Below are 20741 nucleotides of genomic sequence, written 5' to 3' on the forward strand. Positions count from 1 at the left end.
GAGGGGTAGTGGTAAAGTGGTTGTAGGGGAAATGAAGCATGTACATCCAGTATTGGAATTACGCAATGTGAAACCAGAAACTTGGGTATAAATCCTGACTTCTCCACTTAACCAAATTGTGTGATCCTAGACAAATGTTTTATTTCACTTTACCTCCTTTTTCTTCATCGTCACATATAAGAACCTTTAAATACGTCTTCAGGATGTATGCTGTATAAAACCTTCTGGGTCTGATTTAAGAAACTATAATATTGTTCATGTATAATAGAAACCCAGCCCTCCCAAAGAGTTCACATAACAACCGACTAGCCTCTCAGTTCAAATTGTTGTCAGGGTGTGGGGGGTGGATAGGGGATGAAAGTTTGTAAATTTATGTTTGAAAAATATCACTTTAAAAAATACTACTCAATGCAGTGAAATAATCGTGTGTACTAAGGCGAAATGGTTCTGAAGATTAATGAAATGCACTTTTTGAATTTCAAACAGATCATACTTTTATATTTTTGCTGCAAGATGTATTTAATAATGAAGGTGTTTCTAAAGTTGAGTTCCAGGACACCCTAGTTACTTCCTTTTCAATTAGCCTCCAAATAAATACTTGCCCGTTTATTTACAATTTTTAGTGCTAGTGCCAAGTCAAATAACCAGCAGCACAGCACAGTGCTGCTGATGACCTGGGGGCCGCATATAAATGTCAGGAGGGCCGCATGCGGCCCCCGGGCGGTACTCTGAGTATCACTGACCTAGTGCATGCAACAATCTACCAAGGCAGGTGACACTTCAGCTACAGCCACCACCATGGTGCTCGTGCGCTTCAGTCGGCTTGAGCTCTCAGGCTCAGTTCCTATCATGAAATACTTGGGCGTCAATACACATGCCGTGGTCACTACAGCCATGTGCGCATTCACATAGGAACCAACTTACCCAGTAGTAGACATGGACACCCGGGTTGGGGAGGCCAACCCCCATCCATACCTGGCCCTTCCCAGGTACTCAAACCTGCACATGGGCAGCAGTGTCAGTTTCTAAATCGTATGGATGGAGTGGGCACTTTCACTTTGCATTGGCATAGGGAAAGTGCTCCAAGCTCGTAGGCTCTTGGGTCGTATGGTGCCCAGCTGCGGTAAGACACCTTCCGGGCTACTGTGCAAGCACACCAAACACTGGGTGTCCCCAACGCGTGGGCATGTTGGTATGGGCCGGCTGCGCCAGGCCCGTATTTTACCCAGCACTCCAGGCCTATGGCACACCTCTGCCTAACCATGATTGGTCCTACACACACTGGCCAGAATGCTCTCCCCACTCAGGGATCACCCGCGTTTGGATCTCCACCCTGCCCACACAGGGGGCTGATGCTTGTGCTCCACGCCATGTATCAGGGAACCAGCTCCCCACCTTGAGGATCCGGACGGCTACCTTTCAGTAGGGGTCCCTTCCCTACTTGGGCACATCCTTTGGGGTGTAGCCACCTGGCTCTGGGGACACAGGCCCCACAGACCTACTCTATCAGACCTTGGACATGAGCAATGAGGTTGCCAACGGGGACAGCACATGTGCCGGAATTCGCCGTAGCAAGCAAGGCTGCCCCCCAGGTATCTAGTACACCGATCATACGGGGCCAGCTGGGGAGCGGCACTCCAGCCACATCCTTCAACGGCCCTACCCTACCTTCTGTAGGACAGGGTGCTCTGCCAGACAGTGGGGAAGTGTCCACAGTCCTAAGACCTGGCATGAGGAGATGCATAGGCTAGGAGGAAAAAGCAAAACATTTCAGGATTTTTCCCTAAAGAGAGTCATGTCCAAAAGGTAGCAAATTGAAAGCATGCAAATGTGAGTTACAAACCACAAAGACAATATTAAGCAATTGGTGGAATACATTCCCAGGGAAGCTTTCTGAATGTCCACAAGATGTTATTAGCAAACCAGACAGCTGTGCTGTCTGGTAGGCTTTAAATTTAAAAATAGAGGTATTTTAATAACACTTTCTGAAGCACTCCCTCCCCTTTGTGAGCAAAATACTATGGTACTTCGCAAAGCTCTACTTATGTCTAAGTTGCCTTTTCAGAAAAGCATTGCAGAAAGACAGGGTCTTCTCATTACCACCCTCTGGGGGGTCAAGTGTACTGAGTCAAATGTCTTCTGCCTTTGTAACTGATGATTTGCTCCTCTCAATTGTGGAGAAGAGGTTTGTTACAGAGCATAAGTTCACATAAGAGCCGGTGTGTGACCTATGAATCTCTGGAGGCTAGAGTGAGGGGCCATGTTGGATCTAAGTGTTGTCTACAGGTATTTCTGTGGCTGCCCCCTTATCCCACAAGTAGTGAAAACCAGTCTTCTGTACCCATTATTGAGTGATGCAGATGAGCATGGGCTCTTATCAGCTTTCAAATGGGATCCTTTGTAATTGTCTTATTGTTGGTCTGGGGTGGTCTCTTGGCCTGACCATCATTTTATACACACAATATGACTCCTCTGCAATTCCATGTTGCAGTCACGCTCACTTTATTCTGAATGAGACTGTTAGGTGAGTCTCAGTGTATGTCTGCTATGACTGTTCTATGGCGGTCTACTCCCCATATGGTTGTTCTGTGACATTCAGACCCACCATGTGATGCCTGTTCTGTGGCTTTTGGTCAAAACCCAAAGTAAATGGTTAAAGCAACAATTCTGTTGTGTTACTCTGTGTACACCCAATGTAACTAAGATTCTCAGTGAACAACCAATTGTACTGTTCTGTGGCTCTCAATCAACAACCAATATGACTGTTCTATGACTGTCAGTTAACACCCAATATGACTGTTCTATGACTGTCAGTCAACACCCAATGCTACAGTTCTGTGGATCTCAGACAACACCCAATGTGACTGTTCTGTGATTCTGAGTCAAAGCCCAATGTGACAGTTCTGTTGCTCTCAGACAACACCCAATGTGACTGTTCGGTGATTGTCAGTCAACACCAAATATGACTGTTCTATGGCTCCCAGTCAACACCCAATGTGGCTGTTCTGTGGCTCTCAGTCAACACCCAATGTGACATTTTGGTGACTGTCAGTCAACACCCAATGTGACTGCTCTGTGACTCTTAGTCAGTACCCAATGTGACAGTTCTGTTGCTTGCTTTTTGACAAATCTAGAATTTTCTTACTACTTGCATTTTGTGTTTCATGCAGTATGTCCTCCCTGAGAAGGGCCCCTGAACTCAATGCTGTCTTTATGAACCAAAACTGACACTAGACTTGCATGTTACATGACACACAGCCCACTACATTACAAACAGAAGCGATCTGTGAAGAAAGGTAGCTATGGGGGCACAAAACGGACTTTACTGGAAGGCGAGTACATCTCCACACCAAGAGTTTGATGAAAGCACAGGTCCACCCCTCAACTATTAATTCAGCTGCCATGAACCACCAGTCTCCTGGTTTGTGTGGGCAATAGCTGTCCTCTACTGCTTGTAGGATATACTTGGGGTGCACTCCTCAACCAGCAGAGCTTGGTGCTTTCACAAATAAATGTAAATGGACACTTGGAGTAACCTCAGTGGATTCTGAAGAGGCCAGATAAAGTTAAAGCGAGCAGGATGGCACAACTCTCCCTGCCATGCAAGCATTTTCATCTCTACACTGAGTAGTAGCCAACGTGAAACCTACAACTCATGCAATGTACGACATGCTTGTACAGGTTTTCAATGAAAGAAGAGCTGCTGTTTCATCCCTTAATTTATTCATTTTACAATAATTTCTGTAGAGTTTCTTAACATGTCAGTGGTCTTAAAAATGTGTTACATTTTTAAGTGTTCACAAATGGATCAATAGCGCCACGAGGCTTCTGCCTTGGCGTGCCATATGCATTTATGCATTTATCCATTTGATGTACTATAAAAGGCTACTGATGTTTGTGCAGACACAGTACGAGCACCTGTTTATCAAATATCTGCAAGAACTGATCCCTCTCCCCACGCGCCCACTGCCATGCACCCTGAGATGGCTATCCCACTGCAGGAGCAAACTCTGTTGTACATACTTTCAATTCCTACGCTCATTTCCTACTCACCCTCAGGAAATCTCTGTGATAACTTGTTTGCAGATCCCCTTCCTTTTAGGTTTTCTTCTTATTTATTCATAGTTTCAAATGAAAGTGGAAGGTCTCTGCTGAACAAAATGAATATTAATAAATAACACCACAGAAGCGACCCATATACCTAGAGCGGACAGGGTATACAATAATCAAAGAAGCAACTTATCCCCTATAGGTTTCATTTAACTACATGGACCTTATAGTTTATAGGTTGTCAATCAATACAATTACAGACAAGTGAATGTCAATATAGACCTGAGTCCGGTACATAAGTCCTTTATATATAAAATGTACCAAGAGATTCAAATTCATACACTGTATAACAAGGATCATCAATTAACAGCAATAGTGCTCCGTAAAATGTGATCACAGATAGTTGTCAGCGGAGACGTGTGCGCCTGCTTAGCATACCGGATAGAGATTGAATCTCTTTTTGTCTGCATACTCGCCCACACGGCACCGGCACTCTTTGCGCCCCCATGTATTTCCTGGGATGCAATGGTTATCTTTAACTTTCGGAACCGGACTACCTTCTCAATTTACTCTATTATTCGCAATTAATTTACCTCGGCCAGCTATTGTGGAATAGTACCATCCTCATAATAGCTGCACGTATTCAGGAATGTTAATTCATGAAGGATCTTTCCGAAATCCTTTTAGGAATCTCTTTTTTCCAAATACATAGGATCTACCTTTGCCCTGCAAACTGATCATGGTCCTGAGGACGACCCTTCACATTTTCTGCGATTTGAAAAACCATTGACACATTAGGGCAGAAAGACATTGTAATGGTTTGACCCAGTAGGAGCAAAAAAAGACCTGAAGGACTTTTTGTCTGCCGGGAAACTGAGGGGCTGATTTAGATTTCGGCGGGGGCTTACTCTGTCACAATGGTGACGTATATCCTGTCCACCGAAATCTAAATACCATAAGAAGCAATGGCATTTAGATTTCGGCAGACGAGATATCCTTCACCGTTGTGACGGAGAAACCCCTCCGCTGAGATCTAAATCAGACCCTTAATCATTTATTGTATCTGCCCTGTCATTGGACCATTAGAATGTCTACTGCCAGCTTCTTAATCACCTTGTATCCTTTTCTCTCTGTCATTGCAGGTGCATGCATTGTTGTCTATTGTTGATCTATGTTGATCTATGTTGTACAGTGTATGCATTTGCATCTCTTGATGCATTTTATATACGTAAAAGACTTATGTAATGGCCTCAGGTACAAAATGACATTTTTATGTCTGTGATTGTATTGATCGTCAAGCTATAAACTATTCAAGGTCCATGTTGTTAAGTGAAACCTAGAGGGAACCTGTTGCTTCTTTGAACAAAAAGAATGGTATTGAAGGTCAATGTAATAATAATATTAATGATAAAAAGTATTATTATTATTAGTAGTAGTAGTATTATTATGATTATTACTATTCATATTAATATTCAGGAAAATGGGAGTATGCCTGAAAAAAAAAAAAAAAATAGCCCTGGTGGTTAGAGGTTTCTGACCCCAGGGGGCGGATCAGCCTAATTACAGTAGCCGGATCTGCCCCCAAGGGGGGCATAAATGGCCTAAAACAAATTTGCCCTCCCAGGGAAGTGACCCTTGCTTAAGGTGTCGCTCCCCTTGTGTGAAATTGAAAAAAAAAAAATCCCTGGTGTCTACTCAACATACACGCACTCACACCCCCAAACATGAACACACATACAACATGCAACACACACCCGCATACACGTACGCACAGACATACACACTCACCCCCCCCCCCCCACACACACACACACAACAACCGCTCCCCCCTACCCTGTCGGAGCACCCACATACCTGGATCCAGGTGGTCCTCCAGCAGGAGACGGGACGAGGCCCTGCTGCCAGCAGCAGCGTCCACCAGTAGAACACCGCCAGGCCGTATTATTTCTCATAATACAGCCGGCGGCGGTCTACTGGTGTGGCGCTGCTGCTGGCAGCAGCGCCACATTACCACCATCCGCCGACATGGCCACAGCCGGATATCTGCCATCCTACTGGCAGGAATCCGGCTGTGGTCATGATACGGCAGACAGCTGGTAGCCGCGGCGACGGTCTTTTGGCGGCCGTCGCCTCAGCGGTAGGCGGTATATACCGCCAAGGTCCTAAGTTAGGATTATACCCTGCTATAACAGCACAAAATTTGTGTGCATACCAGATAGTTTGTTGAATTGTACGAAATATGTTTTTATATTTTAATATAATTAACCACTACAGTGCCTGGAATGAGCTGGACTCGCCCTCGTCCACGGTTGCCAAGTGCCGGGGATGAGACCAGCTCGTCCTGCACCGGGCCCACGGGGGGAAGTGCTCCCTCCATGAGCCTCCCACCAACTCCCCCAGGACAGAGATGGAAGGGGAACCGCTTCCCCTTCCACCCCAGACCACCCCACCCCACCCCACCAGTGATGTCTGATGACATCATCGCGCAAATCGCCTGCTGACCTCATCAGAAGTCACCTCCGATCGTGCTGGAAGCTGTGCTTCCAGTGCTATCCCGAAAGAGAAATTCAAAAGCATTTCTCTTCCGACCGGGAGGTGAGGTGGGAGAGGCATCAAAGGAAAGGAAAGGCCTTTCCTTTCCTTTGATGTCTCTCGCAGCCTTTTTGCTGCAGGATCGCAAAGAGATCGGGCAGCAGAAATGACCACTAAACACCAGAGATTTTATTTTTTTCTATATATTTCAATAAGGAAAGTGGCCCCTTGGGCAAGGGTCGCTCCCTAGGGGGCAATTTTTTTTAAGACCTTTTCTGCCCCCCCGGGGGCAGATCGGCCTTTTGTTATTAGGTCGATCTGGGGGGGCAGAAACCTCTGGACGCCAGGGATTGTTTATTATTTAAATTTGTTTGCAGGAGGGGAGCGACCCCTTAGGCAAGGGTCGCTCCCCGCGGGGTCAAATTAATTTTAGGCCATTTCTGCCAGATCAGCCTATTTTTATTAGGCCAATCTGCCCCCAAGGGGGGCAAAAACCACTAGACACCGGGGATAAAAAAATAATATATATATATATATATATATATATATATATATATATATATATATGAGGAGCGGCCCCTTGGGCAAGGGTCACTCCCTAGGGGGGCAATTTTCTTAAGGCCTTTTCTGCCCCACGGGGGGCAGATCTGCCTACTGTAATTAGGCCGATCTGCCCCCGGGGGCAGAAACCACTAGGCACCAGGGATTTACTTTTTTTGTTTTTTACAGATGGGGAGCAACGGCTTAGGCAAATGTCGCTCTCCTGGGGGGGGCAATTTTATTTTAGGCCAATTCTGCCCCACTTGGGGGCAGATCGGCCTATTTTTCTTAGGCCAATCTGCCCCCAAGGGGGGCAGAAACCACTAGACACCAGGATTTTTTTTTGTGGTCAATTTCACACAAGGTCACTTCCCTGGGAGGGCAAATTTGTTTTAGGCCATTTACTGATCGGGCTATTGTAATTAGGCGGATCCACCCCCGGGGGTCAGAAACCTCTAGCCCCCAGGGCTATTTTTTATTTTTTTTTCCAGACGGGAGGAGTGATCCTTAGGCAAAGGTCACTCCCCTGGGGGGAAATCTTTTTAAGCCATTTCTGCCCCCTTTGGGTCTATTTTTATTAATCCGATCTACCCCCGAGGGGGGCAGAAACCAATAAGGCAGCAGGGAATGGTGTGTATGTATGCGTGTGTTTTTGTTTGGGGGGGTAGCCCCTTGTGCAAGAGTCGCTTCCCATGGGGCACATTGCTGTTGACCATATCAGCCTATTTCTGGAAGGCCCATCTGCCCCCAAGGGGGGCAAAAAGCCCACCAAAGACCACAGAAGATTTTTTTTTCAAAAAAGAGGGTGGAGGTATGCCCATACCCCAACCCCAAATAAATAGGGCCAAAGTTGCTCTGCCCACCGATGGGCAGATGGGGCAGCTACCCCTGATCCAGTACTGTACCATTTTCCTACCCACAATGCCCTGCAAACCTCCAACTTTGCTGGGAATTACACATTTTCCCACATTTTTGTGATGAAACCTTCTGGAATCTGCAGGAATCCACAAATTTCTACCACCCAGCATTGTCGCATCTATACCGATAAAAATTTTGCCCCACTTGTGAGCCTAAAAATGTTTTTTTTTTCAAACTGCCCTTTTGGACCGCTTTGGTTCCCCCTCAATTTCAACATGTTTTTGGCCTGTCACAGGCACTTGGCCCACCAACACAAGAGAGGTATCATTTTTAGAAGGAGAATGAGGGGAATGTTGGGTGGTAGGAAATATGTCCCTGTGTGTTGATCCCATGCAATATTGGAGGTTTGCTGAGGATTCTGGGTAAGAAAACACTGGGGGATCCACGCACGTCACACCTCCATGGACTCCCTCGGGTGTCTAGTTTTCAGAAATGTTTGGGTTTGGCAGGTTTCCTTTAATGGCTGCTGAGCTCAGGACCAAAAACGCAGGTGCCCCTCCCCCGTAGAAAAACAGGTCATTTCGTATTTGATAATTTTGATATCTCCACATAGTGTTTTGGGGTATTTCCTTTTATGGGCACTAGGCCTACCACACAAGTGAGGTACCATTTTTATCGGGAGACATGAGGGAACACTGGGTGAAAGGAAATTAGTGGCTCCTCTCAGATTCCAGAACTTTCTGGTGCTGAAATGTGTGGAAAAAGTGTTTTTTTTGCCAAATTTTGAGGTTTGCAAAGGATTATGGGTAATAGAACCTGGTGAGAGCCACACATGTCATCCCATCTTGGATTCCCCTAGGTGTCTAGTTTTAAAAAATGCACAGGTTTGATAAGTTTCCCTTGGTGCCGGCTGAGCTAGAAGCCAAAATCCACAGCTGGACACTTTGCAAAAAACAGCTCTGTTTTCTTTGGGAAAATGTGATGTGTCCATGTTGTGTTTTGGGGCATTTCCTGTCGAGGGCACTAGGTCTACCCACACAAGTGAGCTACCATTTGTATCGGGAGACTTGGGGGAAGACAGAATAGAAGGACAAGTGATATTGCCCCTTTTCTTTCTCTACATTTTTGCCTTCCAAATGTAAGACAGTGTGTAAAAAAGACATCTATTTGAGAAATGCACTGTAATTCACATGCTAGTATGGGGACCCCGGAATTCAGAGATGTGCAAATAACCACTGCTTCTCAGTACCTTATCTTGTGCCCATTTTGTAAATACAAAGGTTTTCTTGATACCTATTTTTCACTCTTTAGAATTCAGCAAAAGAATTGCTGTATACCCGGTATAGAATGAAAACCCATTGCAAGGTGCAGCTGATTTATTGGCTCTGGATACCTAGGGTTCTTGATGGACCCACAAACTCTCTATATCCCTGCAACCAGAAGAGTCCAGCAGATGTAACGGTATATTGCTTTAAAAAATCTGACATTGCAGTAAAAAGTTACAGAGTAAAACGTGAAGAGAAATGACTGTTTTTTCACCTCAATTTCAATATTTCTTATATTTTAGCTGTTATTTTCTGTAGAAAAATCTTATAGGATCTGCACAAATGACCCCTCGCTGAATTCAGAATTTTGTCTGCTTTTCAAGAAATGTTTAGCTTTCTTGGATCCAGCATTGGTTTCACACCCATTTCTGTCACTAACTGGAAGGAGGCTAAAAGCACAAAAAATAGTAAAAATGGGGTCTGTCGAAGTAAAATGCCAAAATTGTGTTGAAAAATGTGGTTTTCTGATTCAGGTCTGCCTGTTTCTGACTTGAAGCTGGGAAGATGGTGATTTTAGTACAGCCAACTGTTTGCTAATGCCATTTTCAGGGAAAAACCACAAGCCTTCTTCTGCAGCCCTTTTTTCCCATTTTTGTTAAAAAAACGAAATTTTTGCTGTATTTTAGCTACTTTCTTTCTCTACTTCAGGGGAACCCACAAATTCTGGGTACCTCTAGAATCCCTAGGATGTTGGAAAAAAAGTACGCAAATTTGGCGTAGGTAGCTTATGCGGACCAAAAGGTATGAGGGCCTAAGCGCGAACTGCCCCAAATAGCCAAAAAAAAGGCCTGGCACCTGAGGGGGAAAAGGCCTGGCAGCGAAGGGGTTAAGAATGTTTTAGAAAACTTAATGGGTTTAATGTTATATATCTGCTCCTTAGACATATACAGACCACGTAAGAGCAATCATTGTCACCTTCATAATTTGTCAGTATAAGAGAAAGTTTCTATAAAAAATGGTTTTGCATGAAATATACCCATTCACCCCTCAATTTCTTTGGGCAGAGAATTCTTTAACAAAAAGTAGGTCTATCAGGTTTTTCACCACAAAACCTACTTTGCGGGTCTTCACACTAGAATGTTTTATTTAGGAAACATGTCAAAATGTTTGCAAAAGTCAGTTTTGTAAGCATCCTATATCCCAAAATCTTGCATAGAGCATTTTTTACTTTTCCAGTGGAGTTACTCAAGCAGTCAGTAAGACTAGAATTGAGCATGGCGAGCTCCCTGGGCACCAGATGGAGTCTTGTGGCCTTCTACCTCAGCAAAATGAGACATCAGACCAAATCACCTACACAAAGCCTGCTTGTGCCTGGTCAGGCCTGTGAAGTGGGTTATTCTAATCATATTACTATATCTAATAATATCCAAAGTAGAGAAGGGTCAGAAGAAAGATTGCACGGTGCCTCACTCACTCTTCCAGAGCCAAACCTCCAGCCGTACAGTTCAAATTGATATTGCATCAAACAAGTGGATAGTCATCAAATGTCGTACACCTTCTGACTTGAATATGAAAATAAAGGACGCAAAATGATGGAAAGCATTTTAGTGCATTGTCATTTGGTGCATCCACTTCTCTGACAAGTGATGATCATCCTTCTTTATGAGGCAAAATATTCCTATGTATCTTGCTGCTCTCATTCGTGATGGGAATGCCTCGCCACAAACTTGAATATATTTAAGACTCAACCTAATCCATCTAGAAATGGTTATCCTTAATAGTTCAGTAAGGAAGCTTACAAGTACATGCTTATGTGTGACCTGTGACACTGTAGAGACTCAACCCCACATGATTGGATAACCCCATAACCAACCCAGTATTTTACATTGCATTCACAGTTGCAGCACAAGTTTTCTGAAATATGTATGTAGAATCTATCTTACAATCACAAGCTCATCAATTTGAAACAATAATCTTATATGTATTGTATTTGTAAAACAAATTGCATTATATAAAATCAGAAAAGGTTGTTTTCTTTCCAATTGTGTTCAATTAAGTGTCTTCAAAGACTGCCAAGTGACAGTCCACGTACGTTTCACAGTCAGACGTCCATTGCTTCTTAAGGGCTATATGATATCATTAAAAACACAAAATAAGAAAAAAACAAAGCAGGGGATTAGATGGGAAATACAATACTCCAACCACTTATGTTTCAATGTATATACTAGATGAAAAAAACTTTTTTTAGGGTTAATCGGTTTCTGGCACATTAATATAAATGATTCATTAAGAAATATATTTATTTAATATAATTTCAAACATTTTAAATTTTTGGAGAAATTAATAATTGTCTTATTTGTTTATATCAAAGTCACAAATGGACCACACGTCTATTTCTTAAATGTCTAAAGAGATTTATAGTGAAATCATGTCACAAAGACTACAAATCAGGAAAATGATTATAGTAGAAATCAAGCCCGCACTATAACCTGTAAGTAATCATTCTGTGATCACGTTCTCCAGCAAAATTCCAATCCCATTTAACCATTATTGTTCTAAAGACATTAGTAGGTAAGGGCCTTCTTTAGAGACCGGAGGATGGGGTACTCCATCATAACATGACAGATAACAAATCCACCATGTTACAACTGTCATAGGACGTAATGCACTTGTAATCCTTGGACAGGACATCCGCCATGTTTGAGATAGAATATCCTGGACACCAAACTCTAAATAAGGCCTTACTGTTAAAATTAGAATCTTCTTTAAATGATCCTTTCGTATAGTAATAATTTTTATCACACTCAACATAACTCACTGAAGTGTACTCAATTTTAGTCTAGTAATGTTCTGAAACTATTATATATTATAATCCATCAACACATTAGAATACCTTATTAGACTATTACCCTGAAACTACATCTTGAAACAGTGCCTTATTCATATTTCCAACACTTGCTGAAAATATTTGGGCCCGTGCTACATTTTAAGGATGTAGATTAATATAGATAATTGATTGCATGCACATTTATGTCAAATGTCATAGCAAAGAAATCAGACGTGATTCCGGTCCTAGTGGATAATGCATGAGAGATATTAGTTTTAATTATGTAAATATTAGGCCCTCATATTAGTAATCTGCATTGACCACAGGGTGAAAATTTGATTTGTAATCATACCTGACACCTGTCAAGAAGACACTTCTGGACCAAGATGTGAGAGATGAATATGTGCAGCTGAAGAGATCTAAAGAGGACAGTCAGCAATTGCAGACACAGAGTACAAACCCTGACTCTGTCCCCTCCTAGTCAGGTGTTATGAATTTGCAGGGGACAATCAGCTTGGGAAAGGCTTATAGAGAAGTTATCGCAATTTTTACATTAAAACTTTTTTAGTGATTGAGGAGGTTTGTTGAGTGGTATCATGCAGCTGCAGAGAAAATGAATGACCTTATACGGACCTAAATTAAATGTTCTGCTTCTGTCATCAAAGAAAAGTGATTCGCCAAAATAAGGTGTCACTGCTGAAACAGCTAGTGGCAAAATGAAGGCAAAGTGTAAGGCCAAGTCCTGAGATGCTTCATGGGTCATGGATGCATCAGCATAGAATGCCAATCCCTGGGGAGGCTCAGCAGCTCGAGGAATGACATCTAGATCATGGTTTGGAGTTAGGACTAATCAGAGGAAAAGCAAGGGAGGAACCAGGGAGGAGTCAGATCGTGCTAGCGTATAAGGAATAAAAGTAGGAAACAGAAGGAAAGAGACCCATCTCTAGCACATATGTAGTAGCAAAGCCAGAAATTAGTTTAAACTAAAAGAACTAAGAAGAAACAGAAAACAGGCTATTGAGCAAATGGATGAAAGAACGAGTTAGTTCTTCTGCGGTCCCTGTATTTCTCTTTCAGAGAGATAGGCACACCTGAGTTAGGTCTGTGATTCTACTCTACAACCACACACTTGCCCGATCAAAAGCATAGAGTGAAAAGAGTATAAACAGAAGGGAGGGTGTATAAAAAGCTTCCTTCAAGTGACTTCCCTTTATTTCTTCCTCTTGCCACTGGTAGTTTGATCTCTGCATTTGAAAATGCTTGCTCTCCCGGTCCAATCACGAGTGAGCTGGTTCAAATGATGGGGTTACTTCCAAATTTTCAGAACCATCACTCTGGTAAGGCAGATGGCTGACCCTTGCTTATCTGCACAGAGCACAGATGACACATAAAGGAACAAGTGAAAGATGTATTTGTCCCACCTGCTTGTCAAATGTAATGTGATTACATGACCTCCTATTAGCTGCTGTTACAAGATATTTCTCCTGCTATGCAAAATAACTATGACTATAAATTGGTGAATTGTGACTGAAATCTACTAACAAAATTAAACTGGCACTGTGTGGGAATCAATTCTGAGGCAAGTCGGTATGAAGTAAACTTTTTAGGTTACCTATTTTCATTATACCAGGCCTCGGGCAGCCATTGCAAGGAAACATAATGGTAGCCACTCTGCCATGTCATCTTAGATCCTGGAGAGCTCTACCCTAGGAAGTCAAAGAACAGAGGACAGGGGTGCAGAACTGCATACTCAGATCTCTGAAGCTTTATATTCCATTTTTGTTAGGTGGGACACAGGCTACAGGGATTGGGCTCATTTTTCACTAAGCTAAGCAGGCACCTGCAAATGTTGGAAATTGTGTACATTACATGACGTACAGTTCCTCAAATTTGCCAACTACTGGGTGGAATTAAAACTACACGTTCTTACACAAAACTGTCCTTCCCCATTCTATAGAGGAAACCACAAAACCTATAGGAGGGAACCCCTACCAGAGGCCTCTAATTGTGGACACTGGCTCAAAGTAGAAGATGTCCTTTCAGTCCCAGGCTCACCCATGAGGCAGGAAAAGGAGCTGTGAGTCCGATAAAAGCTTTGCACAGGTGAGACAGGGATTCACTGTTTTGTATTTTTGATGCATGGAACTGTGGGATAGTTATGTTGCCACAAAGAATGTAGCAGGAAGGGCATGTATCATGTTTCTCAATACCTGGAATTGGGAAGCCCAGCACTTTTATGAGAAATACCTGCCTCTCTCCACTAATAAGTCAACGGTGTAACTGTGCTTGTACCACACCAAAGACAGAAATCTGTCTGGGTTTGTGACTAAATCCCTCATTACGAGGGTGGAAGTCCGAGGACTGCCACACTTGCGGTGACCCACTCCAGGCTGTCCGACTGCCACATTACAACCCCGACGGGCGGACCCACCTAAAGACCGCAGTCCCTGCCAAGAACATGGTTCCCAGTGTGGTGACTGTGGCCCGAGATGTACTCAGCCAGGGTGGCACTGAACTCAGCGTCGCCTAGCTGATTACAACTCAGCTTTCAGTCAGCCTTTCCATGACGTGGACCCTACCATGGAAAGCCTGGCGGAAAGTCAGTACTGGCCCACAGGGGAGCCGGTGCCCCCCACCCAGCACCGTCGCAATGCGCACGGTCTGCTTTGCAAACAGTGTGCATTCCGAGGGTGCTGGAGTGCTACGATATTGACCCCCAGGCAAATATCGTAGCACTGTTCCTGGCGGTCAGCCTGGTGGGAACGTTGTAATCCTCTTGGGGGGGATGTGACTGCCATGGTGGGGGTGTCCTTCCAGCGAGTTTGGCGGTCCCGCAGTGGAATCGCCAAACTCATAATGAGGCCCTGAGAGACTATTTCCTTCTTTGCATATTTGTACAGTGTCTGCCTGCACGGAAGAATACTGAGGAGAGCTGTATTAATTCCTTCTTGAAATTCTTCATTTCAGCATTTTGCCCAAGGACTGGTGGCACAAGGCTCTTGTTGACCCACTGGAGTTCCCAAAGCAGGATAGATCCCAAGGAGGCCCCACTCCCAGTGCAAAAACAACTTTCGGCTCTCCTAAAGCTAAGTATTATTTCTGAGTTAAGTAACAAACATTACACATTCATATAAGACACATTTACTATTTCAAATTATTTTTTTTCCACTTAGACTCACAGTTAGTGTAGTCAAGAGTCTCCAAATATTTGATCGCTGTTGAACGTGAGTTTTGCTAGCTGGACATTAAATAAAGAGTGGAATACTCTAGTCGATGGTCTGAAGAATCAAGACCGACCATCCATCCATGCATTCACCCATCCATCCATCCCCTGCTCTCTTTCTTTTTCACCCCTTACCATGCATCCTTTGCCTTCTTGGCTTTCATGTCATTCCCTCTTGGCCTCGTTTTTCACCTGTTTGCCTTCTTTCTATCCTTCCTTCACACCTCCACTTTTCTCCCTCCCCTCTTTGCATTCGTCCCTTTCACCCTCCTTTCTTTAGGTCCTTTCCTCCTGCCCTTTTTGGCGTGATTGGCTTCATTCCTTTCTTCCACCCTTCCGACTTTGCTTTCCTTTCTAAGCCTATTTGAAGTTCTGCTTTCCTTGTCTTCCTATTTTCTTTCCAATCACTTACTTCTTTTTCCATGGCCTTTCTCACCCTCTTTTCCCCCTTCTTCAGTTTCCCCTGTGCGTTCGTTCCTTCGTAATTCCCTTTCCTTCCTTCATTTCCTTTTCTCTCTTTCTAGTCATTCATTTCATCTCCTTATTCCGTCCTTCCTTACCTCTCCCTCCTTCTGTTTCTTCACAGGCCCCCTCTTGCTCTGCGGTCTAGTTCAGTAAGTGTCACAGCAGAATGTAATAAACCCCCTGAAACTGACTGCACTGCGCCACGCGGCGTCACGCACGAGCGCCGGAGGGTTGTCACAATGCGTAAGGGGACCCCGGAGAAGTCCAGAAGAACCAGCGGGGCTTGGCCGCACCGAAGGCGGGAACGCAGGCCGGGCTTGGGGGGAGGAGAGTGTTTTTCCTTCCTGCCAGTTCCAATGAGGCCCGGTTTAGCACTAACCAAGGCTGATGGAATTGTATTTATTCGGACTGTCAGGATGGATTTCCGCCTGGGGCTGTGATGGATCCGGCTGTGTCGGGCTCACTGCGGATCACAGAGCCGGGATCTGCCGCCGCAGTCTGCCAGTCACTCCGCTTGCAGCAAACATATTTGGCGCCAGCTGGTCATTTAATAATCCTGCTTAATCACAACACACAGGGCCAGATAGTTGCTTTAATTTGCATGTTTATGAAAACTGATAATTTTATCACTGTACAGCCACGATTAGGTTTGAGGATTGATAAAGTCGTGCCTAGTAGCAGGCGTTTTTGTTTGATAGGGAAAGAAAAAAAGTTAGGTTAGGTGAACTTTGGGGGCCACCAGCATGTGCAGCACATGATAGGTATGAAATCGTGCCGTGTTTTGGTAAAATCCAAGGGTGTGTTTGGCGTGAGCAACACTTCTCTAATGCACTACTACTATTTTCCACACGTTTTAGTATTTTTTTTTAGCTGATGCTTAGATATTGGTAACCGCACAAGTACTTGTCAAGAAAAATACATTATTGTTCCATCTGTTTCCAGTCCAGGGTCGGTGGAAGCAACAGGCAAGTTCAGCCATTGCCTAGAGTGGCACAGTGTACTGATTGTAATGTGTTGACATCCATGCTGCCTCTGGCATCAGTACAGAGCGGTTGGGGGAATATTTATGAAATTGTGGCGCAGTGCGTCATGTCACCTGGCTGTGCTGTGTCACGAGGAAAGGACAGGAATGCGCTGTACTAAAGGCAAAATTGTGCATTCAAGTCCTTTCCCCTGTGCTGACATACGACGGGCTGCCTAGGGCCAACGCAGGCAACCTTGCACCATAAATCCAGAGTACGCATCGCAGTGGAAATCACTGCGTTGCATTACTACGCACCAGGAAGGTGTACCTATGGGTGTTAACGTGCAACATCCATGGATTTTGATGCATACCCAGATTTACCATATGTGGTAGACCTGGGAATGCACCAAAAACGTAGGCCTCCCCAGGTAAGGCATAACAAGGAGAAATATCTTTATTTCTCATCATTTTCTCCTCTTTCTATGTGTGAGGAAAAAGTCTCTCAGGGTTATTTTTGTGTGGGAAGGTGCCCCTTGCTGCACAAAAACAATCCTGCATGCAACACAGGCAACGCAGAGTGCCTGAAAACAAGGAGGAATAAAGATATTTCTTGCCATTATGCCTCACCTGGAGAGGCCTCGGTTTTTGGCATGTTCCCAGGACTACCACTTCTGGTAAATCAGTGAATGAGTCAAAATCCATGGATGTTGCATGAGAACACCGATGCAACACCCATGGAAACCCATCTCTGTCGTGGATTAATGCAAAGCAGCAATTTGCACTGTATTACATTATTTGAGATTTATGAAGCCACTCAGGGCCACTCAAGGTGGCCTTGTGTGGCTTCATAAATCTCACTTAAGGTTTATGTCACACATGCAGCAACGTACATGGTGCAAATGCTAAGAAAACCGGTTCATAAATATGGCTCCTGGGTTTGTTGCATTTTAATTGCATTATGTAAATGCTAGTACAGTAGGATGTTGGGATTTTCAAATGCTGCCCATAATGTGGCAGGGTGGGTGAGCTTGGTAAATTGCAACCACATGCTGCATCTGCACTCAGGTCAGCCTCATAGCTTGCATCACATACTGGTACTTAGTTAACAGCCGCAACGTAGGCAGAGCCCGAGAAGGGAATTTTCTGCAAAGGATTGAGTGGCCCATGTCACAGTGTTACCCAGGCTAACTTTGTTCCTCCAAATAGTTGCTTGGGATTGGCTTAGGGCAAGTGCTGTGGGAGTGACTATGGGAGGTAGGCCTAGTACAAATAGTGGTGTGGCTTATGACAGTGGCAACAGTACAAGCAGTGTGAATGCAGCCCACTTACCCATGTTAATCTCTGATTCACACACAGGCCTTGACCAGACAGATATGATGGCTCACCTCCCTGTTGCTCCAGTGATAGCCTGAAGACCCTACATAGTCAACTGGGGTACCAACAGTTATGCTTAGTACAGACTTGATTCAGGGCGCAGGAAGGGATTCAGGGCACAGGAAGGGCTTGTTTGGTGACACTCAGGGCCTGATTTAAGGAAAGTGGTGCTGCACCCAGTCCTGCGCCACTTTCCTTGTGCCCCTTGGCGCACCCTAACGCCACCATGTGTGCGCTGTATCTAAGGTAAAGGCGCATCACGACAGTAGTTAGGGAACTAGCGTCTAAATTTTTGATGCCAGTTCGGAGCTTTGCAGAATTAGCATCAAAAATGTGGACGCTAATCCTGCAAAACCCATTGAGGCCCACTGTAAACAATGGTGTGCCTCCTTGTAACGCCTGCTCTGAGCAGGTATTAAAAGTTCAAAAAAAATGACGCAAAGAAATCTCTTTGATTTCTTTGAGCCATTTTTTCTGCCCCCCTAACGGGAACGCCCCCTTTGCACACATTATGCCTGGCGCAGGCATATTGTAGCGCAAAGGGTTACAAAGTGGGGCAATGTGCGCATTTGTAAATTTGGCATGGCAATTTTGGGCGCGTTGGGTGACATTATCGTAAAAAAAATTATGCTAATGTGGCGCAAGGAGGTACAAGGGGCTCTTAAATCTGCCCTTCTGTTTCTTCCACAGCATCTCTCTTTTTCTGTTGTCCTCTTGGTTTGAGTCTCGTCTCAGCATCTTACCTAGCCTTCGGCTTACACTAGGACCATATGGAATGTGCTCAGGGCCATCACACAGAGAATCCGACCAGGGCCACTCAAGACAGTCCACATGTGGGCGACTAACTAAATGGCAGGCCATACATATTATCGGAGTAAAATGAACTACTCAAAGTATGTATTATTAATTCACAGTGTAAACTAATGCTTTTATTGGTGTTATTTTCTGTGATTTTTCTACATTTAAATTGCATAAATCAGCTAGGAATTTACCTGCACTGGAAGAGCTCTGCATGGGTTTCAGTAGTGGATTTGTCTTAGGGCTGCACCCATTTTTAGGGGCGAGCGCAAAGCGTTCTGTCCAGTGTTGTAATCTCTCTTTTGGCTTCTAACCACACCCATGTCACGATGGTCACTTTCATTGGTTCGTGGGCTTGCCTTTTAAAATCTCCTTGCTCTCATTAGTGAAAGAAATGCATACCTCATGCCTTTTCTGTGGTTTATCCCTCCTCGAGCGCACCAACCAACTACTGAAAACATACGAGGCTCGATGTTTTCCGTCCGGTTTCTGGACTATTTTTTCTCTTTATTTAGCAGCACGATCTCGCTGGGCAGTAGTCAAGTGCTTTGCATAACATCGATCCTGTTACATAGGTAATTGGACTTTTGCAGGTTACACAGATAATTGCACTTTTGCCGGTTACATGGATAATTGCACTTTTGCCAATAGGTTTCACTGCACGTGAACTTTTATTTCCCTTTGTGTGTCTGCTTTGCGCTGATGGCGGCCATCGGCTCGCTTATATGAAAGTTTTACTTTTCGGTTTATGTGGCAAGAAAAATCTGGTTAGTTATGTGAAACTGTTTTACTTTTCATTTTCAATTTATGTGGCAAGAAAAGTCCGGTCAGTAGTTTACACTGCTAATAGCGCTAACTCGAGCAAACGCAAGACCCATTGCATTGCAAATGCTTGTTTGTTGTTCAAGCCTGATCTTGCATCAAAGCAGTTTTTTTTACGCATTTTGCCTAGTTTTAATTTTTATGCGGATTCCTTTTCTGTAAATTTCTCTTACAAGGGGACTTTGCATGATTTTGCTCACAGAAAGCTTTATATGAGCAGGACATGTTTTGTAGGAACTGTGAAATTGCTGCAGGCTAAGGTAGGTTGCAAAGACAACATGTGAGTTCGAGCACCACAATGGGGAGGTGTGTCATGCTGCATTTTGTGAGTTAAGAGTGGGTCTAAGCACAGAAATATAGGACAATATTTATCATGTTTTCATGCAATGCAGCAAGTCACCTTGCAGCGATGTGTTGCACTGCTCTGCATGACAGGTAGAGGACAGTAATGTGCCATATTTATCAAGGTGAGGGAACATTCCTGCTCTCTCCTTGCGTGCACTGGTGCACTTTTGGCTTCCTACTGCTAAGGGTGTCTTCATTGCAGGCAGGATTGTTTTTGTGCAGGAAGGGACTCCTTCCTGCACAAAAAACAATCCTTTGAAGCTTTTTCCTCTTTCTATGTGTGCTGCAGAATGCAGCACACATAGAAAGGTGTGGATTTCTTACACATTCCTAGGTCTACCACTCATGAAAAATCTGAGAATGCCCCAAAATCCATGGGTGGATGCATAGGAACACCCACGCTCCACTCATGACAAAAGTCTCTGGGACACAGTAACGCAATTAGCGACTTGCACTGCCATGCATTCCTCCAGATTTACCAAGCACCACAGAGCTAAGTAATGTGGCTTTGCATGGTTGGCAAATCTCATCTAGGTTTTGCACAAGGGTGATGCAAAACATTGATAAATGCCCCAAAATTGTCAGGGGTGAGACACGTCAGTGCTGACTTACATCAGCTAAGTTGCTGTGGATCTCTTTACTGGCATACACAGGGATTCTGAAGGCCAGGAGTGGGTT

The sequence above is a fragment of the Pleurodeles waltl genome, chromosome 10, assembly GCF_031143425.1.
Source record: "Pleurodeles waltl isolate 20211129_DDA chromosome 10, aPleWal1.hap1.20221129, whole genome shotgun sequence".
Taxonomy (NCBI): domain Eukaryota; kingdom Metazoa; phylum Chordata; class Amphibia; order Caudata; family Salamandridae; genus Pleurodeles; species Pleurodeles waltl.